General features: G+C 41.2%; 1 protein-coding gene across 13 annotated transcripts in view; it reads right to left on the bottom strand.

The window, feature by feature from the left end:
• Positions 1 to 5,345: 5,345 nt before the first annotated feature.
• LOC124470004 overlaps positions 5,346 to 26,793 on the bottom strand; it is a 121,433-nt gene continuing 99,985 nt past the window's right edge. For 2 of the 13 annotated variants that reach the window (XR_006956362.1, XR_006956360.1), the window contains 9 exons: positions 12,292 to 12,362; positions 10,241 to 12,116; positions 9,992 to 10,096; positions 8,754 to 8,849; positions 8,518 to 8,607; positions 8,266 to 8,368; positions 7,618 to 7,735; positions 6,727 to 7,312; positions 5,346 to 6,410 (listed from right to left, as the gene is read on the bottom strand). The gene's annotated coding sequence lies outside the window, so the exon portion shown is untranslated. Of the gene's footprint in view, positions 6,411 to 6,726; positions 7,313 to 7,617; positions 7,736 to 8,265; positions 8,369 to 8,517; positions 8,608 to 8,753; positions 8,850 to 9,991; positions 10,097 to 10,240; positions 12,117 to 12,291; positions 12,363 to 20,576; positions 22,701 to 26,793 lie in introns of those variants that run through there. The other 11 variants (XM_047023623.1, XM_047023630.1, XR_006956364.1 and 8 more) reach the window with 9 other exon arrangements.

The raw sequence follows: 26,793 nt of genomic DNA, 5'->3' as shown, positions 1-26,793 counted from the left end.
GGTGTATGCATAGGCTAACCATAAAATGAGCCGTTTTTCCAGTTTTTAACAATGATTAAACACTTACCTGAAAGGGATGCACGGACACCATCTCGCAGTCTCTTTCTTTTTTTCTTCCCCTGACTCCTGTTATCGTTTTAAGCCCATTTTAGAAAAGTTGAACTAGCCTACTGTCAAAGTTCGTCAGCCCACTGAAAGAAGGGCAAGCTTGGGAAGTTGAGTGTGTAGCCTATTTGTTTTGTTTGGGGGGGGGCACCATCGCAAGCATTAAAATACATCTGTTCTACCTGTTTTGTAATATGCGTGTCTAATATTTCTATACTAAAATAATATCGGTATTATAAGTATTATAACTATGATGATTTTTCAGTTGGCTACTTTTTGGTGCCCCTTCAGGAGTTGGTGCCCTACGTACAGCGCGTAGTGCGCGTTATGGGAGCGGCGGCACTGGCTTGTAGACTTCACAAAAACAGTTTTTGACGTGATTTAACATAACATTTTGATCTAACGAGTTGTGCTCACATGAAGTACTCACATGAAGGAAAGTTAGGACTGCGTTCATAACGTGAATTAACATTTTAGTTGATATTGTCCAGGGCCCCTTAGATGTCATGTGCCCCTGGTCAAGTGCCCAATTGCCCTAATGGTTAATCCGGCCCTGTTTAAGTACCATGATAATATTATACTTTTTATACTTAAGTATACTTACAAATTAAACTTGAAGTATACTTCTTTTTCGTAAGGGGTTGTCATTTGATTCTGCATCAAATAGGCTACCTAAAGTAACATCCTTTTTACAATAACATACAATAAGCAATCCTCAAACGATAGGCAAAATAAAGTTGTTAACACGGAGAAAGAATAACTGTGTTTGTGGCGCTAGCATGCTCGTGCAACAAAGTTGTTAGTAACAAGTAGCCAGCTAGACGCCGAGCAGAAGTTTGTAGTTAGATAGCCTAGTAGGATTCAATGTGTTGGTTGAATGAAACATACAGCAGTAGGGCCGATACAGGAAGACACAGCGACACTTTGTTGCAGAACCCAGATAGCATTAGGTGCGTTCGACATGGACTGCGGCTGCATGAAACGACCGTAGCCGCTTGCAGTCGGGGAGGAGTTGAAAACGGCTCTGTGAAGTCGGACATTCCAGCTTCTCGAGGTTTGCTGAGTTGACGTCAGTCATGGCCGATGAAGCGTTGTTTGCTTATTGGGTGTGGTTTGCCTTCGGCAAGGGCACAACCATTGTTATCTCACATATATATTATTATTATTATTTATTTATTTTCCCACCCCTAAAACTTTGTCAATATTTGGACTATATAGACAACCTAGGTGTCAAAAGTTTCGTCTTGTTAGCGATTGAGTTGCTTGTATTGGGATTTACGTTCTGTTGCACGGTTTAGTAGAAATTAAGTTTTTGTGGCGAAAAGTGAAGCTAACGGTGGCTAACTTGCTAGCCACAGTCACTGACACCACAAACGTCACTAACGTCACGAAAACTCGCGAGACTATCTCTAGCAGAACATTAGTTTAGCAGCTCGTTAACTTCTGGGAGATGGCTACTGTAGGCTAACTTTTTTACAGCAAGGCAGCTGCAGAAACGCCACAAGCAAAGAGGCCTGGGTGATAACTATTTGCTCATTTTACATCGTGATATGACACACAATTGTGATGTGTAATGTACAATATAAGGTAATATTATTAAGGAAGTACATCTACTTTCGGAAACAGTAGTATAATATTCCACTGAAGTATTAGCATCATGACATTAGCCTCTGTTGCCCGGGCAACACATACTACAACGGTCTATGATGCATCTGTTTTCAATCGAAAAAATAAACATTCCTCACAAATACATTTTCGTTGTAGGATTTATTATGACATTAGATTACAAGTAAACGATGTGTTGGTGAAATTATCATTACCTGTGGTTTCAAACCAGTGTAGCTCACTGCAACGCTGTACTGTCTGTAGCCTAGTCTAGTAGCTAAAAAAAACATCTCCACAGCTGTTTACAGTTCGTAGGATGTCAAACGGCGGCACATGTTCGGCACAAACCTTACTTCAATCAAAAGTCTTTCAATAGGTGAAACTATCTCGCTAGTGACTATTAACCTGAACTCCTTTGCCACAGCCTAAACTTTGTCAATCTGTTCATGAAAATTTCAGCCTAGACCATACAATGGAAGTAACGTTAAATCGAATTCAACCAACGCAATCGAAGACAGTCTAATAGGGGTTATGCGCAACATTCTTCCGGGTTCTACAAAACAGATGTAACTACTTCTGGCCGGATGCTTTTGAGGTAAACACTGCGTAGTAAAGGCCACCTACTATAGCCGGTGTTTAAAGGAGCTACCCTTAATTACAATTTCCCATGTACACAGGATTGCCAAACGGACTTCCAGAGCCCCGAGTACCCTGGGGAGTAGCCTTTTTTTTTTGCTCGCAGACGATTAAAACAGTCAAACGAAGACTGTACCTGTAGAAGTCAAAGTGGACTCAAAGAATGCAGTGTTTGGCAATCAACTGCAACAATTACCAGTGTGACCATTTATTTACAGGTCAATTTTATTGTAGCGTAATCTTATACACCTGTTAACTTTAACGTTTTTTTTGGCCTAGTAGTAGGCTAGTAAACGTAATTCCTTCTAGGAACGATAGGTCCTAGCTATAGAAACCAGAATAATGATATGGATATGACACTAAATTAAAATGAGCTTCTTAAATTAATTTGCTGGATTCATATATTTAATTGATAACTTAGCACTAGTTGTGTAGTTAATGTGTAGAGCTAGTGTTAGTGCTACCTCCTGGGAAACGGTCTAACATTAGGCTATTATAACGTTATATGAACTCATCACTTTATTCCTGTCACACTTACCCTAATGTAGAGTGTAATACAACTTATAAAATCCTTGAACTTCTCTGTCAATATAAATTATTTGGATTACCTAGCGCTGCAGATGTGTACAGAAGTGAGAAGCGGAAACGATTACATCTGTTTTCCGGTTTGAACGCTGAGCGCTCCGCATAACCCCTATTGTAGTAGTAGCCTACAATTTACCGGGGCAGCTTCTCCACACCAGGGCTATATCGCATTTTGCCTTCTTAATGACAATGATCGCTACCACTGACATTTTTTGAATTAGTGATTTTCCCCTAAATAAATGTCAAGCGTTATTGGGGGCATATTTTCAGTTAGCAGATGGTACTATTTGAATCGCGATTCCATTTGAGATAGCTACTGCTGCAGTGGTGTAGTCTATGTTTTTGTAGTGATTTTCCCCTCCCAGCCTCATACTTGCCTGTCCCAGAGCGACACCCCATACAGTGGCGATTTTAGATCCTTTTAGGGGTGCTCAAGCACCCTTAAATTTAATCTCAGCACCCCTAAAAATAATAATAAATGTTTTTTATCATTTGATGCTGGTAGGTCATGAAGAAAGGGACATCCTTAGTTTTTTAATTCATTCAATATTTTGCATAATAATACATAAGTGTATTAATTGATATCCAGTGAAATTAGGGATTTATATTAGCAAGGGCGTTTAGCACTTTTGCAAGGCACTGTATTCATGTGCTGAGCACCCCTAAAGGTCTGATCGTAGAATCACCCCTGACACCATACACTAAGCACTGTGACGTTTCCATATACAAACTGCGTTTGTATGTCAGCATGCGTGCTGATATCTACTGTTCCTAACTCTCGGTCCCTCCACTCTAACCATGTCCCTGTACTTACTGTAAGTCGCTCTAGATAAAAGCGTCTGCTAAATGACTAAATGTAACCAAGGATGCCTGTTTTTAAACTCTAGCCTGACTTTTAGTCCACAATGCTGGCCAGGAGTTCTCACCATCTCTCTCATCATCTGAAATCCGAATCATCTGAAAACATTTTTAAGGGAGCCGGAGCCAAACAACCTTGCTTAGTAACTTTAAGTGATGTCACGTCAGATCCAGGGCACGGCAACGAAAGCCCCAAATATTAAATTTTCACTGATTCACAATATAGACGGGGAGACTGTATGAATAAAAGCGAGAATGTTCTGTCACAAAACGATGTTGTTACGTATCATCGCGCCTTTGTAAGTGGGTATACGGAAATCCTTGGCTTTTCCTAGTGGGTATACGGCGTATACCTGCGTATCACGTAGACTACACCACTGTACTGCTGGTAAGGTCGTTGTTAAAATAAGCTTCAAAGGGGGTTCTTTATAAATGAATGAATGCAATATGAGTAGGCTAAATGCCTGAAAATATCACAGGTTTCAGAGATTAGGTCAATTTTTACACCGGTCTGCCGAATGTTTGATGAGGTTGCTGATCACCATTCCCTCTTGCAGGGGAAATGAGATGACAACTATTTCTTTCTACTCTTCACTCTTTAGTATTTTGAGTTGAAAATGAGCAGAAAAAAAAAATGCTTTAAAAAATATGTAATCTTTATAAATAAGTAGGCTATGCATTTTTTTATATAAAATATACAGAAATATCAGTTGTAAAATGTAATTAAAATACGGACCCCTGCAACCAACGCAAGTAAGCACACCTTACAATTTCCCCAGAAATTGTACCCTCTCTAGTTTTACTTTATTTATTGTTAAACTTAATCTTTCCGTTAGTGAAGAGGCGGACTTAAACCCTTCATCACATTTTTAATTCAATTAAACAGTTTGGTCTGGATTTGAGCATTGGTGAAACTGAAGGTGTCAGAATAATTACAAAATGCGCGTCAAAGTTGTCGTGTGTGAGTCTGGCCAATCATGAAATAGCTGTGTCGATATTAGAACCCGTGCAGTTGCTCTTGAGAAGATGCGCTCGGCTACACAGCCGGCAGTTCTCGAATTGATCTCACGGTACTTTGATGGCTGTCACAGTGACCTTGCCTCGGCGCCGTCTCAAGTCGGAAAAAAAGTCTAACTGCAGCTGGCTGCAGCGCTGCATGAAGTCGGTCCATGTCGAACGCACCTATTGAGACACTGCGCCAGATCTTGATCACATCTAGTGCAAGATCCGGCATGGAGCCACCAATCGGACCCATAACGGGGTCCAAACGCACAGCGACCCAATAACGGCCCAAATCTGTTATACAGATCGACGCCATACACGGGCTGGGTTCAGTTCTATGAAAAATACTTAAAAATTCAGCCAAATTTGCCACAGAGCTGTACATAAAATGTTACCTCCAGATCAGCATTGGCCCAGATCTGTTAATTTATAATTGTATGTAGGCCCACTTTAATTAATAATGTTATCTGCAACAAATGTATTTACCACACTGTTATTGAAAATGCACTTAACTGTGTTTTTACTAAGTATTCAAAAAAGAAATCAAGCCAAAACGGTATTTATGTTTTTATTTGGTTGTATCCAAAAATATGTTTTACAAAAACAATCTCATGACTTAACGTTAAGTGCAGCTGTAATTTGTTATATGGTAAGACCAAACAATAAATGCTCATTGGATGAGATACAGTAATTGACATTTAAGCAAATCTGCCTTGAAGGCAGAGACTAAAGCAATTGATTGAATAAATTCAGAAGGAAGAACTAGGCAAAACTGCAAAACGTTGACCAAGGTTAGTGCTTGACCCTACCCTGAATCTTACCATAATCTTTAACTCAACCAGATTCCTCACTGTTTTAAAAGAACAATTATAACCTGGGTGTCTAGAAAACTGAATGTTGACAGCCGTGGTGTATGACCCCATAAACCACAGGGATTGAATTCCTCACTTTTTACTGGTCTAATTGTACTGTGAAACGGTTTATATTTAAAAAAATCTACACAGGTTTACATTATTGTACACTTTGAAAGCAGGAACAATGTAACATTTCAAGTAAATGTCAAATGCTGTCTGTCCAAGATAAAACAAAAATTATATGTTGTGTAGTTTACACAATGAAATGTGGTCTTTGTCACACATCAAAAAAAAAAAAAAAAACATATACAAGAGCCCTGTGCTACACTATTGGAGATACTTCTTGTTCAGCCTGCTTGCTGCGCTCCTTGCGGCCACCCCCTCAGTTGCCAGCCTGCTTGCTGCGCTCCTTGCGGCCACCCCCTCAGTTGCCAAATTGAACCACCTAATGGCATGCTGGAAAATCTCTGTGTCTGTTGCTGTCCCTGAGATGGCACATTTCCGTACAGTACCTAGATGGAAGGTAAAACCTAAAAAGTAAACTTATTTTGCTAATTTGTTAAATATTTTACTTTGTTGGTACATGGATTTGGATGCAAACATACGGGTCAGAAGAACTTTGCTTCCCATCTGGTCGAAGGATTTTTTTTCCATTGACGCCCTTCCAATTAATTATTTTAGCAACAGTGCATGAAAAGAGACTACCTAGGATATTCCATGTGTCCTTATTGTGTCTTGCCCACCGACAGCTGCTAGAGCAGATACCTAGGGGAAGGTGTGGGAAGGTACAGGGGAAGATATTCATCTGTATTATACAGTTACTCATTAGGACCAAGGTCTCAATTGCATGTGTACTCTGAGCACCACTAAGTAAAATAAAAGTGCATACAATACAATTCCAATTATAACAAGTACAGATGTATTTTTTTTACTAGATTCATTTAACTACAATGCATGTTATTAAGTATTATCTGAGAAAAGAAGCAAGCCATAGTTATTATCCTTCTGAAATACTGAACATATAAATATTTATTGCATTATCCAGAACAGGTTTGTGCTTATTGAGTGCCATAAAAATCACCTGTTAGTTTGTGTTTTGGGAGTGTGGTTTCTTACAAGGTTCTGCTTTCTCCTCCTGTTCTCTGGATTCTGTATCCAATTTTCAAATGTTGCGACTTCCCCCATGTCGTCAAGGGGAAACTGGAACTCCTCTGACAGTTCAGCAGGGGTGGTAGGGGTGGATCCCAACCTGTGTTGCTGCCAGATGAGATTGCAGTGTTTCCCACACAGACTAATTTGTGGCGGTGCGCCACAGAATCAACACCGGCCGCCACATATTGCGTTTCGTAATTTCATTTTTTGTTTTTTACAATATTTAGGTTAAAACACGCACTGTATTCTTGCAGCTGCGCTCACGCATCTTTCTCACGTACGCACACATTCACTACGTCAGCACACGATAGTAGCGATGCATACCTACGCCGTTCTAGTAAGACCGACAGCTATATCAGCGAGCCTTCAGCATGAGGCTACTTTTTGCTGGGTACCTACGAACATGTCTTTATCAAAGGTTCCCCTTCTTCTGGTGAGAAGTCTGAGGAGCTAGCTACTTACCCAGCGTCATGGAGCCGACCAGTTAAATAGTTATTTAGCACTAGCGTTGCTACCTGCATAAGCAGAAATAATTGGTTTGTTGTTGTTGATTTTGTGAAGGTGTGAATCATTTTGGATTAATATTTAATATAATAAAGTTCTGTGTAACAAATTATTAACAAAGGAATTATTTCGCCCCCCCCACCCGCCACAAATAGATTTCTAATCTGTGGGAAACACTCGACGGTTGCTGCTTAATGTTTTCCAGCAGAAGTACGATGTGCCTTTGTGCCTCTAAAAGTTAAATTAATGTATTTACATAATTCCTGACCTTGCATTACATCCTTAAAACATTTGATATAAACTGTAACATGCCTACCTGAGCAGGGGATTGGGCCACCCTGTCCAACCCTGAACACAGTTCTGCTCTGAACTTGAACCGGTAGGGCCACTGAGATTGGTGAAGGTTCTGTTTATTTGGTCCTGAGGGCCGGCACCTGGGGAAGTAACAGAAGAAAATGTACTTGTCTCACTATTTACATACTTCCAGTTATATGGAATACAATGTTGCCCCAGACACTACAGTCAGAAGATCTGTCCTTACAAAACCTAAATGTCCTCAAACGTTTGTGCGAAAAATTGTTCATGTCTAATTCCCCTTCCAACCCTCCATTTCCCTTCATCTGTAACTCCTTGCCAGGTGTGAAATGGTCGAGGGAGCTTATAAGTTTCCTCCAAGCATGGATATGATTCTTGTAACACTGCACACTAAACACAGAAGCCTTTAGTCAGTACATGTGAGGGAGGATTACACATTTGGCAACTATAATTCCGCAACTGAACTCACAGGTGTATGGTCTGCACACTCACTGGCATACATGGCTAACATTAAACATTGACAGAAATGTGAACATTTTGCTAAATCCCTCTCTTTGTTGCTCACAAAATTTGGAATAGGTGTTGCAGGAGAAATATTCTGTGAACAAGATTTCTTAGAACAGTTTCATGTTAGGAACTGAGATCTTACCAGTAAGCATTGGAGGGTCATGGACAAGGTTTTGTAGTGTGCACGTTGGGCTGCTCACTTGCTAGAATGTTTCTCCTGCATGGCAGGGGCAAAGGGCTGATGCCTGGTAGAAAACCGGCAGTGAGAGCAGACAGCAATATATCAATACGTTTGTTACTATGTTTCTCTGTCAATGTCAATGACAGCAAGGTCTCTCACTTTAAGGCTTTAAGTTCAATTTTTGTTGAGTATGTGAGATCTTGAGGAGTATACCTGGAGGACCAGGGAATTGAGAAGGTCTGTAACTGGTAGTGAGATTTGTGTAGGTCCTACTTTAGTCACAGTAGTCCTGCTGGTTGGCAACTAGGATTAAATAAATATCAGTTTTCCTAATTCCCTAGCAAGCACAACATGAAGCTTGTTATTACTGCTGAAAAGGACTAACTGCAAAAAACATGACCAGCTTGGTTTGGCTAAACACAATCGTGAGTCAGGCATCAATCTCTTACCAGTAAACCCTTGCGTGTCCTGGTATCCTTGTGCGTCAGTTGGGCTGCTAAACTGAAGGCCATTTCTTCCATTCGGCAGTACCTGAGAGCTGGTTTCTGAGAGCAGATAATGCAAAGAAATTAAGAGATGATGACACCATCTTAAAGTGGCTTAAAAAATGTATACACAATACATCAGGTATGAGAGGAGTAACCATGGCACAAAGGTCAAAACATTATTTTTTACAGATGAATTAGAGAATAAACACTGCTCAAACAAATGGAAGGGAACATGTAATCATCACAGTATAACACCAAGTCAGTTAAACTTCAGGTATATCAACCTGTCCAGTTAGGAAGCATAAGCGATTATTAATCAATGTCACCTGTTTTGGTGCAAATGAAAGTGAAAACAGGTTTACTGGAGAGGGAACAACAAGACAATCCTTAAAAAGGGAATGGTTTTGCAGGTGGTGGCCCAAGACAATTGACCTATCGCTAAGCCCCGCCACTCGAATGCAAACTAGCCATTGGCAGTTTAGTAACAGCTGCACTTGGACATCTTCAGTTTACAACTCCATAGAGTAGCATTGGGAAATTTGATTTTTCTCGTTTTATCGGGTTTGTTGTAATTTAAGTGTAAAAACAATGGTCAAACGATGTGCATGGGGTAGACGCAACACTGATACGAGGCATCATGAGAGGATGGGCAATAGGGTATATTTTATCCCATTTCCCATACCAAAACAAGACAGGGCCACATGTCTCCGGTGGATAAAGCTGTGTGGCAGACCACACAGTCAACTCAACGTAACAAAGATAAACAAGGTTGTCATCACATTATTGTCATTGACAGTACTGGCTTACTTTCACCACTGATGTTATGCTACGCTGGTTAAAATTAGTTCACGTTATTAGCTACGTATAACGTTTGGCTAGCTATTCACTAGCTAGAAAGTTAGGACACTGCCCTGTCAGGGACAGGGTAATGCTAGTAGATAAACTAATAAACGTAGGTTTACATCTCAGTGCCTATCCAGATTAGTTAAATTAACTGAAGGTGAATTAATGTAGCTAATCTAACCCTGGGGTGCATCAACAATACTGGTCTTGCCAAGCATTGGATATTCACGGGGATGTGTCCCCCCCAATATGTATTATGATTACGGCCTTGCCCTCTTGCATTGAGATCTGTAAATTCTCGCAATTGCTCTAATTTATCCTTCCTAAATTTTTGCAGTGTAAATTGGCCTTCGTACCTGAGGGGTTACGGTTCACGGCAGAAAATCGAGAAGGCCAGGAACTTGTAGGGAAGCCAAGAGTTGTGTAGGACCTGCCTTCACCAAGGTCTTGGAGCCTGGCAGCTAGGGTACAAATTAAGACTATTCAATAAACATTTTATATAAATACCATCAGCAAGAAACCACAATTGCTTTGTGTACCAACCAACTGCAAAAAAATTTTGAACAAGCATGCTTTCTAAACGATAAGAGTAATTAAAGTCTTACATGGGTCAGGACTATGACACTTAAGGCCTCATTTATTCACATTGCGACCGCAGCTTAATCTGCGCCTTTGCCTAACCACAAATAGCGGACGCATTTTTTGTGGTATTTATCAAACCAGATCATCTTTGGGCATTCAGCGCCTTACTCCGCCCATTAGTGTTAATTAGTGTGCCGCTAAAAGACAGGAGAAACATGTCTGCATGTTAATGGGTGATAGAAAACGAAAAAGAAAGTTCAGAGAACGGGAGCTAGAATTATTAGTTCACGAAGTGACAGCTAACATTAATACATTACAAGGAAGAAATACACTGCCTTCACACAAAAATGCCATCTGGCAAACGATAACCTGTAATATAAATGCATTGTCATCTACGCGGTGGGAGGTGGAGGAGGTTAAAAAAAAAAGGTGTCAAGATATCAAGAGACGTACCAAAGAAAAGGTTGCAGTCAATCGAGTACAGACCAGAATGATCGGTTCAGGCCCCCCACAATCCGAACCACTAACAGTTTTAGAATCAGTTGTCCAACAAACACTGATTTCTGAACAGGTGGAGGGTGTGGAGGCGGGTATCGACTGAGGAGCCCTCTGTTCAAGGTATGTATGGTCTGGTACCCCGTTTTGAATTTAAATGGACCAACTACAGCATTATTATATTCCTATATTAAATGATATGAAATATAAACATTTAAACAATTCTATTTTCACCTGTATCCCCAGCCCAAACCCAGATTTTTCACGCACATAGTTTTCATTTAGCAGCTGATATGTAATGCTAAAACACCTTGTTTCATTACACATGGAACAGACCTGTAGCTGTTTTTATTTTGTTGGTGTGATAATGTGTTTTAAAACATCATGCTTGGAACGTGTTATCCTTTGTTTGCCCTTTAGCAAGCACCTCCAGTGAACCTGGACCGACAGTTTCGTCAGTGCCTGGATCTGCCTCCTCTAAACGCCCTGCACGTTGTGCAAATGTTGAGCTTGACTTAATGCTTTTGACTGAGCAATGCGGTCAGACGAGGGCTCTCCAAGCTCTCTCAAAAGACGTGCAGCACATGAGCAGGACTCTCGGACGAGATTCAGGCCAGCTCGTGTGCGCCGTAAATGGGCTGGTGAGGGCCATCATCAAATTATCTCGCCAGCAGCAGGACACCAACAACTGCCTGAAGGCCATCGCTGCCAGCATTGCAGGTGGTACGTAGGAGGACGCTCCAGCACCTGCGCCAACCATACCCTTACCCCGCAGCCCTGTACTACGCAGACCCTCTGCATCTAGCGATGGGCCAGGCAGACCAGTGCGAGGCAGACCCTCTGCTTCCAGCGATGGGCCATCCACTTCACAACCCACTTGTGCTCTCAGAAGTAGACCAATCAAGACTGAGCAGGCACACACAATTCCAAAATAAATTGAACTATGTAAAACAGTCTGGGTTGATGTATGTGCCATTTTTCCACTTTTATTTAGAGATCCAAAACAACATTCAAATTTAATTTAGGTGAAGTATCTCCGGATGATATCTTGACGCGAACGTCTGCCCTCAGCCATTTAATTCGCCATGTAGGGAGGGTCATGGATGTTCTCTGGGGGCTCCTCTGGGGGCTCCACGTCCTCTGGAACCTCCAGAGGCATACCATGTTGGATGGCTATATTGTGTATAATGCAGGAAGCCACCACTATCTTGCACACTTTCTGTGGCGAGTATACCATCGGTCCCCCAGTTCAGTCCAAGCTGCGCATCCGGCTTTTCAGAACACCAAACGTTCGCTCAATCACTGCCCTTGATTGGATGTGTGCGAAGTTATAATCCTGTTCTGCTGATGCTGGGTTGGGTATCGGTGTCATTAGCCATGGCTGTTGGGGATACCCGCCATCACCTACAGCAAGATGTTGAAAATAACTAGATTATAATGAATATGCTATTTGGTGGCATTAATAGATTAACTGTCTATATAACAATTTAGATGTGTAGGCCTACATGGCGAGATTACTTATTTCTACAAGCGACATGGGTTCACTACAATATATCCCCACTGAAACAAATACACTTACCAAGTAGCCAGGCCTCTCCAAAAGCCCCGTTGCTCAATCTTGGATAGATGGCACTATTCCGGAAGATAAAACTGTCATGGACAGATCCAGGTTATTTGGCTACCACGTGAGTTATGGCCATGTTGGCATCACATATGACCTGGACATTCATTGAATATGTATGCTTTCTGTTTCGGTAAATGTGTTTGTGGATTGAAGTTGGCAGAGTTTGGATGTGGGTGCAATCAATGGCTCCAATGACGTTTGGAAAGTTTGCAATTTGACAAAAATCCTGTTTGATGCCTGTAATATCAGCTATGGTAGTGGGGAAATGTATATATTGACCAGTGCGCCGTAGCAATGCGTTGAGTACCTGGTTAAATATTTGGCTGAGTGAAGGCTGTGATATACCAACTGCTGATGCTATAACAGTTTGAAATGATCCTGATGCCAATATTTGCAATGTTGCCAGGAGTTAAACAACTGATGGAATGGAATGTGATCGCCGGGTGGGAGGTTCGATGTCGTCTCTGATCTGGTTAAGTAATTGTAGTATTGCGTGGCTGGTTAACCTGTACCGTCTAATAATTTCTGCTTCGCTTAACTGGAAAAGTGTTATTCGTATGGAAAAAAATATTTCTGCGCGTTGTCTTTGTCTGTGTCTTCGCCTTGCTCTTATAACTGCTGCCATATCGCTTGGAAGTTTCCATACTCAATCAAAACATGCTTCCTGGTTAAGACCTGCTTTTATGAGGACGAGAATTATCCCGCAAATTAGAGACACACTCTCGCCAGGCAGTTTTAGTAGGCCTAAATACCACGGAATACGTCATCAGCCGCACTTAACACCTCTCCTCCCATCTCTTTGCGGCACACACCCACTTTCCCTTAAACCCTCCCAGCAGCGGTATTCTGCGTTTTTGTGTGCTGCCTTTGTAAATACGGTGTTATGTCCATACCCGCTATTTCACGCCTGAAGTGGGTGCAATCCTGTCAGTAAATGAGGCCCTTAGTGAGAGGGAAAGGATGGTGTAAAGCTGGGAGATTTTGAACATTCTTTTTATTTCAGTTCAGTATGGACATGACATCACAAACATATCTGGGATTTTTTTACATTGAAGGTAGTAACTGACATACAATAAAAGTACAATAGACAAAAAAAGAAAAGAACATAATAATATTATGTTCAAGACGAAAAACACTCAACAAAACAAAAACCTTCAAATTAAAGTAGTGGGGTGACCACTGAATAAAAGCTGTTATTATTTTGTGGTAAATCAATCGCAACCTTATGCTGTGGAATATACTGTATGTCTCAACTTAATCTAGGGATCATGTGATGTGTGTCTTGACATAATACAGATGAGGTCCCCATACTTTATTGTAGGTTTTTGTTGATCCTTTCAAAGAGTGTCTTATTTATTCAAGTTTGAGAAAGTAAAGCGCATCCTTGACCCAATGTGTAAATGTTGGGGGTTTGCAGTCCTTCCATTTGATCAAAACCAGCTGCCTGGCCAGGAGTGTGAGGAAAGCGATGCAATTTGATTGCACCCTAGTTAGACCTAAATGCTCAGGTATAACCCCAAATAACCCAATCAATGGGCATGGCGACATTGGCTGTCCCAGGAAGCCTGACATTGTGTCAAAGATGGATGACCAATAATGGTCTAGCTTTGGACAAGACCAGAACATGTGAGTATGTGATGCTGGGTTGCACTTACATCGATCACAAAATGGGTCGACATCAGAAAACCATTTAGACAATCTAAGTTTTGTCCAATGGATGCGATGCACAATCTTGAATTGCAACAACCCAATGTATTGCGCAGATTGATGAACTATGAACTCTACTCAAAGCACTGGAGGTGTGAATTGACATTGATCTCCCGATTCGATTACGATTATCATGTCAGCGATTCGATTCCTCGATGCATCACGATGCATCAAATAAATGTTTCTATTAAAGCCATATAGGATATTTGACTTGACAGAATGCATTAAGATACTGTATAGTTCAAGTTCAGTTTTCTATATTACTTATTTCTATATTAATTATTAACAAAACGCTGTGACGACATGCCACGCTTAAAGGACTAACCGACTAACATGCACAATTCATAACGATTTCATAAAGGCAAAAGGTTAACATTGAAATCATAATAATCATAGTTTTGGCTCCAACAGTTATATTTTCATCCAAAAATAAAAGTTTGTTGTAGTAAGATATAAATAATCTTTATTATTTAACAAAGTCTGAACACAGACAACATTATTAGCAGTATTGAAAACAGAATTGCATCAATCCTCGGAGTTGCTGGCCCAGAGTTTGCGTTTTCCGAGGCAGGTGTTGTTGCTAGCAACTCGGGATGGACACAGCTAACGTGATTCCTAACGTTGGTAGTGTTCCCAACGTATTTAATTTTGGTGTGACAGGCTTTGCATATCGCATGAGATATATCCAGTTCATGCTTCCCAGCCTGTTGGTAAAATCCGAAATGAAGTTCCATATCTCACCTTTTAAAACGCTTGGTGCGTTTTTAAGTACGATCTCACAACCACACTCAGCCATTTTGCTGTGGCACGTAGGCGAATCGCGACGAATGACGTCAGGTAAATGAGACCCAGATGAGACTAGAGTCTATCATAGGTCTAGATGAAACGGGTTAGGCTACTGAGAATTTTATTTTTCATTTGAATGTTTATGCCGCGGTCGGAAAATTAACGAGCGACATCATTGCGTTATAATCGATTATGGTCGGCCACTGAATCGATGCAGTATCGTCCATGTCCGCATCGCGATGCATCGATTATACGATTCATTTCAACACTTCTACAAAGCAGCCACCCAAGATTCCTTGCAGATAGGTTCCCCCAGCTCACCTTCCCATGAGATTATAAATCAGAAGTGGATGAAGGTGAGAGTGCCATCAGTGCGCTGTAAGTGGCCGATATAGTTCTCTTGAATGATAATGGTTTGCTTAGTCTATGGTCATATGTGGAGCAAGGAGGTTGGCTTGCAAATAAAGGAGAAATATTCCTAATGAAGTTACGGATTTGGAGAAAACGAAAAAAATGAGCTCTAGGAATATTAAAGTTATCACACAGATATTGGAAGGAGATGAAAGTTCCATTGTGATATATATCTGTAAATTGCTTGATACCCGCATTGTACCACATATGTGGCTTTGTCCATTAATGATGGTTTGAAATAATAATTAGCATAGACAGGGGATTTAAGTGAAAAGGTCTGCCAACCAAAATGTCATCTTATTTGAGTCCATATTTTCAGGGATGGTTTAACAAGCAGGTTAGTTGTGTGAGCTGTGTACGATGAGGAGAGGGGCGCATACAAAAGAGCTGCCAATGAAGATTGTTTAAATGACTTGGATTCGATGGCCAGCCAAGAATGTGCATCTGCACTAGGGTCTTCATACAGCCAGTGCAACATGGGTCGGATGTTACATGCCCAGTAGTAGGATTGGAAATCTGGAAGAGCCATGCCACCAAAACATTTGGGTTGTGTTAGGAAATCTTTCCTTGCTCTGGCAGGTTTATGATTGCAAATGAATGCTGAAATAACTCCATCCAGTTTACAGAAAGACTGGTATAAAAACAGGAATACTCTGAAAGAGATATGTAAACTTTGGGAGTATAGACATTTTTATCGAATTAATTTGTAACACTGCCACCGACAATGTGAGTTGGGTCCAACGTTGCAAGAGCTGTCCTACTTTTGTCACGAGAGGAGGAAAGTTCTCTGTAAAGAGTTTCGAGAATGTGTCTGGTCATTAACTCCAAGGTAAGTACATTTAGAAGTTACTTTGAAAGGGAAGGTATTGAATGATAATGTACGCGCTGCTTCATTTACTGGGAATAGCTCGCTATTAGATACAGGCATGAAAACGAGTCAGGGGTGAAAAAGGTGAGAAGGATATTATCCCTCTAAGGGGGTCCGGGTGCATGCTCCCCAATAAGAACAATTTAAATTTTACATATTTTAAAGCATCAATCTGATGGATTTTGAGATACCTTTTTGCCAACCTGGGGAGAGCTGGAGAAACGTAACTTAAGCCATGAGTCAAAAATTATTATGGCCTCCTTACTAAGTATTATGCAAACCATTTCATGCCAGCCTGTCACTGGGTCTAACATTTACAGTATATGAGGCACAATGTGGTAAGGGCACCACAAATGGCTTAATGCATAACCCCCACAAGAGATGGTGGACATGCTGTAACTTAACTTGTCTCCTCTTCCATCATGATTGACAGCCATTACAAGTACCAGCGTACTTTGAAGTCAAAATGCGTATCCGCTACACAAATTGCGTACAGGTTGGCAGGTCTGCTTATTGATAGAACGGCAGGGACGGACTGGGAGTAAAAATAGGCCCTGGACTTTGATCCAGACCGGCCCACCAGAACCGGTCCCGTATACGCCACCACAGCGAGCGCCCTGCTAATGCATGTAATTTCTGTGCCTGATGTGATGCTAGTAAGGGACTTCCATGGTTAATGCCAGCGCGCTTAGTGCGCGAGCAAATTTTTTGGGCTGATTCGAGCGAAAAATAGTTTTTGGAGCTTGATACAAACAAACATAGCCATTTGTCCAATTGGTAAAACGTTGTCTAGTGAAGGTAATTACGTTTACGTTTCTTAGCCTGGTTTTCCATCTTTATGTTGTTTCAAATTAGCTTTCGATCTGTCAGTGTCACTGTTGTGTGTAGGCGGCACTAAGGGCTGCATACGTTCATTTGGAATTTTCCACCGGAGCTTTAGCTAGCTGGCTAACGTTGCGTTCTCTCCTGCTGTGTTCAATGACTCAACTCATCAAGCTGTAGCTAACGTTAGCTAAATCTATGTCAACAGAGCTCCTGGGTAACTTAAGATATACCAGAAAATATAAAAATTATTGAAACCATCATTCACAGAGGCCAGGAGTGCTTTCAGCTTCTAATGGTGGTTTGCACTGGTGATGCAAGGCCCTTCGCATTAATATTTCCATGCACTCGCGCTCCCTTCTGACACGCCCACCTGTTCGCAGTTAACTGAATATGAATACAACCCCCCCCCCAACAATTTCTCATTCAATCTACACGATTCACGTAGGTCACCTATTTTGGTTTCAAAAACGGCGAATTTCGCCGAAAGGTGAGGGATTTTCATGTCTGTAGAATATATAGCCAGATAGCTTACCAAATGTGTCTGATACATTTAAGGCTGATGGTAGGTGAGAGTAGCCTGGCTCTGCCCTCCTACGTACTTCCGCTCAATTTGGATTTTGCTTCTGTACTAGGTCTGGGAGTTTGACTTTGAAGTCGGTTTTCAGAAACACATTTTTTGTAAGTCCAATCAGCGAACAGAGGGAGTGACTGAGAACGATGACGTTAATGTCGTGCACTAGTTTGAGTAGTTCAGTAAAGGCGGGGGAGAAAGATGCGTGCGAAGCTATTCTGCGGTTGTGGCAACGCTGCCCAATATCCATAGGTTAAAGCCGGAGCAAGAGCATTCCTTGCTGAGTTTTGTTGGTGGCCATGATGTTGTGGCCCTCCTCCCCACGGGGTTCGGGAAAAGTGTGATTTTCCAGCTACGGCAGCTAGCTCCGTTACAGTAGTGGTGAAGGAGTTGGCTAAGGAGAACGCTTGCGATTGGTTATGGCAAATCAAAGTGGCTCTGGGCAGATCCAATAGTTTTAAACTTCAACAGAGGACCCGCCTTCAAGGAAGTTAACGTTTGTCAATGGAGCGATCCCAGACCCTCTGTACAAATGAAATGTACGAGGGTCTGGTTAGGACCAGGCTAAGGTGAGAGGGGACCGAGAGATAAATAAAGAAGTCGTCTGCATATAGGGAAACCCTATGTTCTTGACCTTCCCTAAAAATCCTGGTCAGTCGTATTGTCTGGCATAATGACAGTGCTAAAGGCTCAATTGCTATTGCAAACAACAAAGGTGATAGGGGGCAACGCTGTTGTGTGCCACGGCAGACTGGAAAGAGTTCAGATGAAATGTTATTTGTCCTTACTGAAGAGACAGGGTCAACATATAACAGCTTGACCCATGATATAAATGTATGTCCAAAGCCAAACCGTTCAAATGTATAAAACAAATATCTCCACTCCACCCGGTCAAACGCCTTTTTGGCATCCAATGAAACGAAAATTTCAGGTATAGCAGACTTTGAGGGGTGATAGATTATGTTGAAAAGTCGATGCACGTTAAAGGAGAATTTGCCTTTAATGAATCCAGTTTGGTCTGGAGAAATGATATGTGGGAGTATGGATTCTAGACGTGTGTCCAGGACCTTGGCTAAAATTTTACCTTTCTTCAATAGTAAAGAAATTGCGCCTTGCGCAATGTTTTTGGTTAACTGCCTGACTCAAATGACTCATTATACATATTCAATAATACCGGTACCAACTCTGCAGAAAATTGCTTATAAAATTCCACAGGAAACCCGTCAGGGCCAGGGCTTTTGTTAGTTTGTAAAGCAGAAAAAGCCTTTGAAACCTTCTCATGAGATAGGGGCCTGTCTAGAGACTGCATTGTGACTCGGTCAATCTGGGGAAAGACCAATATCTGAAAATAACTGTTCCATCTCAAGGAGGGTGCAGCTCTGTTCAGAGGTATATAAAGATATATAATAGTTTCTAAATGTTTTATTTATTTCTAGATAGTCCCGTGTGAAATGATATTAGAAGCAGAGGATTGTCTGAGCTGGTGGGCCAGAAGTCTATGAGCTTTCTCACCAAACTCATAGTGACAATGCCTGGATTTAAGTAGCATTTTTTCAATATCCAGAGATGCAAGCGTGTCAAATTATGTCTGAAAAAGAAGGCGCTCTTTGAGCAGATCAGGCGATGTGCCATTGGCTACCTGATTATCAATCTGAGAGATTTTATTAGTTAGATTGTTTAATGTCTGTGTGCGCTGTTTCTTTGCAAATGATGACATAGCTATTAACTGGCCCTTCATAAATGCTTGAGAGCTTCCCATACTGTGCTATGGGACACGTCTGGAGTGGAGTTTGTTTGTATGTAGACATCAATGTGAGTGGTAATAAACTTAACCATATCATCATCTGAAAGCATAGTTTTATTAAATCTCTAACATGGATGGGTTATAGGTATATCATTAAATTTCAGTTTAAGAAAGAGTGGCGAGTGATCTGAAATGACAATTGCTTCATCTGTGCCAGCCCTGACTAATGGAACGAATTTCTTGTCTAAAAGAAAATAATCAATACGGGAGAAGGTTTGGTGAACATCAGAAAAAAACGAGTGAGCCCTTTTAGTCGGGTTGAGAGAACGCCATATATCTAAAACTGCATAATCTCTAAGAAAAGTGTGAATTGCCTTTGCTGACCTGGAGGCAGCCATTTTTCTCTGGGATGACCTATCTAACATTAGGTTTAAGCATGTGTTAAAGTCGCCTCCAATTATCAGATGATGAGAGTCAATGTTTGGGATGGATGACATAAATCTAACAAAAAACCTTCATCATCATAGTTAAGTGCATAAACATTGGCCAGCACCATAGGGGTATTGAAAAGAGTCCCAGTCATAATTACATATCTTACATTTCTATCACCAATGACATCTGAAGCCGTAAATGTAAAATTTCTATGCATAATGATAGCAGCCCCCGGCTCTGTTGTTGAAAAGAGAGTGAAAAGTCTGAGAAACCCACTTTCTTCTTAGTTTTGTATGATCTGAGAGAGAGAGGTGAGTTTCTTGGAGGAATGCAATCTGTATATGCAAGCTATCCAAATGGGCCAACACCTTATTGAGCTTACTGGGTCAACCTAGTCCTTCAACATTCCAGCTAGCAAAATTAATGCAGGCTCCCATACTTTCAGAGGGAACTTTTTGTTATAAAGTTCACAGCGAAGGTAAAACCATAGAGATAAAGTGGCCACCACAACACATTAAGAGGGTAAAAGAACAACACATAGAAAACACAGAGACTCATTACTACATTAAACCCACTCTGCCCAACCCCCCAGCACATCCCCAACATGGGTGCAAACTCACTCTATACCCCCACATAAAGCTTTAACACTAGCTTTAAAGCTGCTTAACTACAGCTGTATTCAAACCAAAAACAAAAAACCCTTTCAGGTGTCACAAAATAATGACTGCTAGACCGAAAGCCTACATACCTATTATGAAACACTGGATAAACTTGAAATGTTTGTGAGTCAGGACTATCACCAACGCCGTGTGTGAATAGCCCACTATGAACCATATTTTAAGCATTCACAGATGTGTTAACCATTTGAGAAGAAAATAGGGAGATTATATTTAAACCTTTTCAATCAGAAGGCCGTCGTAGTCCAGCAGTGTCTATTCTGAATCTGAAGTCTCTGACAAGGCTGATTTGACATAGATCATAGCCTTCTGTGGATCCGTAAAGAGATGCTCATCTCGGCCGGGCATTGTAATTGAATGTAGCGGGATGTCTGAAGCAAAATCGGGCACCCGTGATGTTCTGTAGTTTTCCTTACGTCGTTGAACGCTGCCCTTTTCTTTGCTTCGCCAGCAGTTAGGTCTCCAAAGATATGCACGGCCAGGCCGTTGTTTTGGAGATTCTGTTTCTCCCGTGCCAGGCTGAGAATCTGTTCCTTAACGTGGAAGAAGTGGACCCTCAGAATAAAAGGTCTGGGTGGTTGCCCCTGCTTTGGCTTGACTTGGGCTAATCGGTGAGCCCGGTCGATAAGTGGCTGTTCGTGGAGATCCAACAGGTCTTTCAAGTTGGAAATGAACTCTGAGCTTTTCCCTCCTCCCCTCTGCAATACCAACTATCCTTAGGTTGTTCCTCCTCAATCTGTTTTCAAGATCTTCATATTTATTTTGTAGTGCTCGAATCTCCCCTTTGAGAGCAGTGACTGCTACTTCCATTTCGGCTAAGGCATCGCTAGCCTTTGTAGCATGGTCCTCCACAGCAGCTAGTCTTCCCTCTTGGAGATTAATCGTCTGTTGTAGGGCTCCTGTTGTTGTAGTTATCTCTGCCTTGACAGCAGCAAGATCAGCTTGGAATCCCTTGACTGCAGACTAAATTGAGTTACAGATGTCCGCTTTCAAAGCCTTTATTATATCACGGAGCATGGTTGCAGTTACTTCCTCTTCCTCGTTAGCATGAGTCAGTTGGTTAGCCGAGGCAGAAGATGTAGCCCGCTGTGTCTTTGACTTAGTTTTGCCTGAACCTGACATATTTGAGATTGAAAAAAAAAGAAAAAATGGCTTCGAAACGTGAAATAAATGTCCTGGAACTATTTAAATAGTAAAACATTGGTTTATTGGTCTTTTTCGATCAATATAAAGTCCACCTGTTGGGAGCTGCGGAAAAGCACGTCTGCATCACACCAACGCCCACTTGTTCCCAAAGCTTCCCCCTAAGTGTGATATACTCATCATCAGACTTCTCCTCAGGCTCACTGTCACACACTTGTCTGTTATGAAAAAAGCAAGTTAAAAAACATGCAACATGCGATACACACAATCACACACTGTGTAACCCCTTCAAACATTTTTTTTTTCCTCTTTCTTTGAGAACCCTCATCCTCAGACTGCAGACCTGCTGTTTCACTGTATTCCTTCATTTTTCTTCTGGCCTCCAAATAGTCATCTGGGTCCCGTTCTCCGTACGTCACTTATTACATCTGAGATCAAATTACCCATCCAAGATGACCTAATCTTGCTAATTATGATCTGGCTAATTCGGTTCTTCGAACACCCATGTTGTTTATAATTAGTATAGCTGGATTGAGTTATGTGTTGGTCTAAAAGGGAGTATGTATCGATAGTGGAAAACTTGATCAGCAACGCTGCTATTGGCTGCTCACATAAGTCTATGGCTGCTCACCATGGCCAAAGAGAGCGTCCTATTTTTTCCACAACAGAGCAACAGCTTGTTTGAAGGATACTCCGAATTTGAAGATTTAATCAGAAAGCCAGGGAACACCTCAAAGTCTGCAAAATCCAAGAAAGAGGGCTGGCAAAAAGTAGCAGACCAAATTAAATGTATAGTAATGACCACGCGTTTTATCGCTTATTACAGTGAGCTAGGCCTATGTTCATTTATTTTCATACTTTCGTATTTTCATTTATCATCTTTAATGTCATATGATGTGGTTTCAACAAATTTATGATGTAAATGACACCCTCACAAAAAACGATAGGCTATCCTCTCAAAAAGTATAGGCCAGCATATCGCGCTGTGCTTAAGGAACAGTACCCAAAAGCCATACTTGAGTAAAAGTAAAAATACCTTACTGGAAAATGACTCAAGTAAAAGTAACCGTTTAGAAAACTACTTGCGTAAAAGTCTAAAAGTATCTGAACTTTTCTGTACTAAAATATCAAAAGTAATTTTCAGATATTAAATGTACTTAAGTATTGAAAGTAAAAGTACAAGTAAATGCTGTTAATAAAAAAGCAAAGGGCAGGGTTCCAGACTCACTTTTTTTACTAGGAGCACAGTAGCCCCTGACTGAAAATGTTAGGAGCGCAAGCAGAAAATTTAGGGGCACACCTTATATTGACCTGCAATGCATTTATTAATGTAACTAGAGAGGGTACAATTCAGTGGCAATTTTAGACCCTTTTTAGGAGTGCTCAAGCACTCCTAATATTTTTTTAATATATTGTTTATTATAATTGATGCTGGTAGTTCATGAAGAAAGGGACATCCTTAGTTTTTTCATTCAATATTTTGCATAACAATTAATAATACATAATTGTTATCCAGTGAAATTAGGGATTAATATTAGCAAGGGGGTTTACGTTTAGCACTTTTGCAAGGCACTGTATTCATGTCACATTCTCATTGGGGGCTGAGCACCCCTAAAGGTCTGATCCTAGAATTGCCCCTGGGGCAATTTCTGGGGAAATTGTGGGGTGTGCGACGCACCATATAAGCTTGAGTTTAAATACATTATTTAATGTGACATTATGTACTGTACATGGGTTCCCAAAGCTTCCCCCTAAGTGTGATATACTCATCATCAGACTTCTCCTCAGGCTCACTGTCACACACTTGTCTGTTATGAAAAAAGCAAGTTAAAAAACATGCAACATGCAACATGCAACATGCTGTACATGCAAGTCTTAGCCAAATGACTTAAAGGGGCAATTGACTGCAAAACCGATTTTACCTTGTCATAGTTGAATAACGACAGTTCGGTGGGTAAACTAGACATACCGTGAATATCAAAGTCCATTGACACCTCTTTCCTATTCAAATCTCAAAAAGAAAGAATTTGGCTGTAAAACGCTAGCTTTTCAACAAAGCTACCGGTCCTACGTAGGACCGGTGATCGCCCTCTTATTGGTTCTGGTCTGTTTCTTTGTCACGCCCCAGAATTTACATCCAGACCAGCCTAAGGTAGCGTCTATCTCCCATACTAGTTTAGCTGCGCGCTGCTCTGTGTAGGCTACTTATAAGGAATTACAAAGAAGAACGTTTTGAATTATAACAAGGATATTGAAAATGGACCACGGTCGTAAATGCTGTGTTCCAGGCTGTACAGGGAAGGCTAACACTCAGTCTTCCCAAGGAGCCAAACATTCAACAGGCATGGCTGCTGTTGTCTATGAGAAGATCCCGGTCAAGTTCGACACTCAATCATTCATTTGCTCTGAACATTTAACCCAAGACAGTTTTGACAACCTTGGACAATTTCAAGCAGGATTTGCTAGGAAGCTGAACCTGGAATTAGGTGCTGTTCCGACCGTATGCTCATTGCAACCGCAAGCTATAAGGACAGTATGATGTTGTGCTAACAGTTATTAGCAATGCTAACGTTTCCTGTATATAGCATGACAGGTAGAATGCTAAATACGTTTCTACACACATCAAATGACTTTAGCTAGACTAGCTGTAGTCGGCATTAGAAGGGAAGCTTCCGAAAAATAGCCAGAAAACGAACAGCAGTCTGGCTTATTGCTAACGCCTGTCTAGATAATCTATTTGAAAGAACTGGAGAAAGGCAGGTTCTAGATACAGGATACGTTAGCATTGCTAGTAACTGTTACTAGTAACACCTAGACTGTAGGCATGTAGCGTCACTGTGTCCAATCCCAACCGCTGTAAACTACTATTGTCCAAACCCGAACGGGGTTTGGACACCCAGTTTCCTGTCTTTTTGCCACCATTTTCTTTTGCAATCGCTAACAAAGTGTAAGTAATATTATTTTAGACATATCAAACAATCTACGTGTCAAATTCCATAAACATATATGGACGTTTACATATCTAAATAATTTAGGAAAGTTACATTGATGAGAGAAAGCCGAAAGACCACTCAGGCGACGCTCGGGCGACGTTCTCTACTCTGACATGAGAAGAGTTCAACAAAACATCCAGCAGGTGGTGGTAAACAGTCAAATTGAGACTTAATCGCATAGTTTTGAGATGTTGAAGCGTGATATCTTATTGTCCCCGGATATATTGACAGCATTATGGTCAGTTTGGTGACCCTGGATCAAGTTAATATCCCCGTAAAAACAGCAGCAGCGAGTGTTTACTACAAGTATAAGTGTGGTCGGGTTTGGACAAGGGTAGCGCACGGCTAATTTACCGGCGCCAGCGTCTTTCTACCGGCTCTAGTAAAGGATAAGCTAACTCTATTTTTTTTTACAATATTTAGCTCGAAAGGTAGGAAGTTAAAGCTTAACGTGAAATCAGTAAATCAGCTGAAAACGTGATACAATCATTTTTATCAATATTTGAAGTGGCATTTTCTCAGAATGTTAGCTAATAACCGGTCGGGATTGGACACAGTGACGTTAAACAAGTTTAGCTTGCTAGTTAACGCAAGAGCATAGGTAGAATGTGTGATAATTTAGCCTAGTTTATTGGCAATGGGGCTAACGTTGATTCATGTTCCTGACTGTGTTTCATTCAAATAAATAACCTGTGTAATGAAAATGTACAATTCACGATGCATGTTTGTCCAGATCTTTGTCATGTTATTTTACAGCAAGATATCTAGAGCTAGCCTAGCAGCTAACTGAAGCCGAGTAGAATCACAATATGGTTTGGTTGCTAAGCTGTAGCCTAACGTTCTACCCACTAAGTCAATCCAGTTTGCTTCAACAACAGTGGAAACAAGTAATGTTATCATTTCAAATGATACAGAGTCAATCTGTTGAAAACAGTGTTGTGTAGACACAATAGATTTATTTGCGTGTTTTTATTTCAAGTCTCCAACTTCGGTGTTTCAGCGAGTGCTGCTGTTGGCCGTGTTACGTTTTTGCTCCCAGCTTCACTCGTTGATAACCAACCAATCAGCGCGCAGCTTATCTAAATATTAATGAGCATACCATAAAAGGAGAAAAGCTATTTCTTTTACATTTCAGCGGATCTGTCAGAGGGCATAGAACAGCACCCGGGCCATTTTCAACCCAACCAATGTTACATACCCTATTCAGAGACCTTAAGGAACAGTGTGAAATACCCCAAAAAAACAGTCAATTGCCCCTTTAAATGTATGATGCACTTTTCGATTAGTCCTCCGACACCACAATACGATACTTGCAGAGTATAACAGCACAACAGCTCAAACACAGGCAGGGATACAGTAGCAACGCTAGTGCTAAATAAGTATTTAGCTGCTAGGCTCCATGACGCCGGGTAAGAAGGGCTTGTGAAACTGCTCACCAAAAGAACGAAGGGGCACCCACTTGTCTGGCAGATTAAGACATGTTCGTAGGAACCTGGCGAAAAATAGCCTAAACTTTCCAAGACTTTTAGCTAGGTTTATAGGTACCTAGCAAAAAATAGCCTCAACTTTCCTAGACTTTAAGCTACGGTACTAATAGACCAATTATCACCCTACGTCACACAACTGTCAAGCAGGCTCAACTGCACATGTGGGTTGCAAAAGACGAACTTCTCCCCTTTCTATTATTCTTGGAGTGTTGTTCAGGTCATCATATATCTCTGGCCACTGGATTGCAGGGCTTGATATTAACTTTTTGAGGCTCTTGGCCTTTGGACAAATACATTTACGTTCACTTGTCTATGCTCAAAAGTCACTTGACCCCGATACCCTTAAATAAATATCCTGTCCAAGTGATCGGGCAAAACTAGCCTGGCTAACGGAGGTCGCTTTCTCAGGCAAATGACGAATGAAACAGACAGGTTAAAGAAATCCGAGATTCTGGCTATCTTCACCAGACTTGTATCTACATTAGGCAGTCCTCCCTGACGTTTCTGGTGTAGAATGGAGTGAAATACAACATTGTGCACACTGCCAGTGAGCGAGTCTGACTGAGGCTAACGTCAAAACAGTGTAACTGGGATGTAGTCTCACTCAGATTGCCAGTTTAAACAAATCAGAAAAATAATTGGACCAGCTGACTAAAAGCAGAATTCCCATATCTCTTGAAAGCTGCCCTGCTCGACTTTTTAAATGTAGAATTGACTGTAAAAGTGTAAAATTATGAACTTTGTGACATGACGTGAAGACATGGTTGCCGCTCGACTATGCGGTCTGTACCGGGCGACATTCTCACTCAAATT

The sequence above is a fragment of the Hypomesus transpacificus genome, chromosome 8, assembly GCF_021917145.1.
Source record: "Hypomesus transpacificus isolate Combined female chromosome 8, fHypTra1, whole genome shotgun sequence".
NCBI classification, from domain to species: Eukaryota; Metazoa; Chordata; class Actinopteri; order Osmeriformes; family Osmeridae; genus Hypomesus; species Hypomesus transpacificus.
This window is presented reverse-complemented; position numbering and strand designations above follow the sequence as displayed.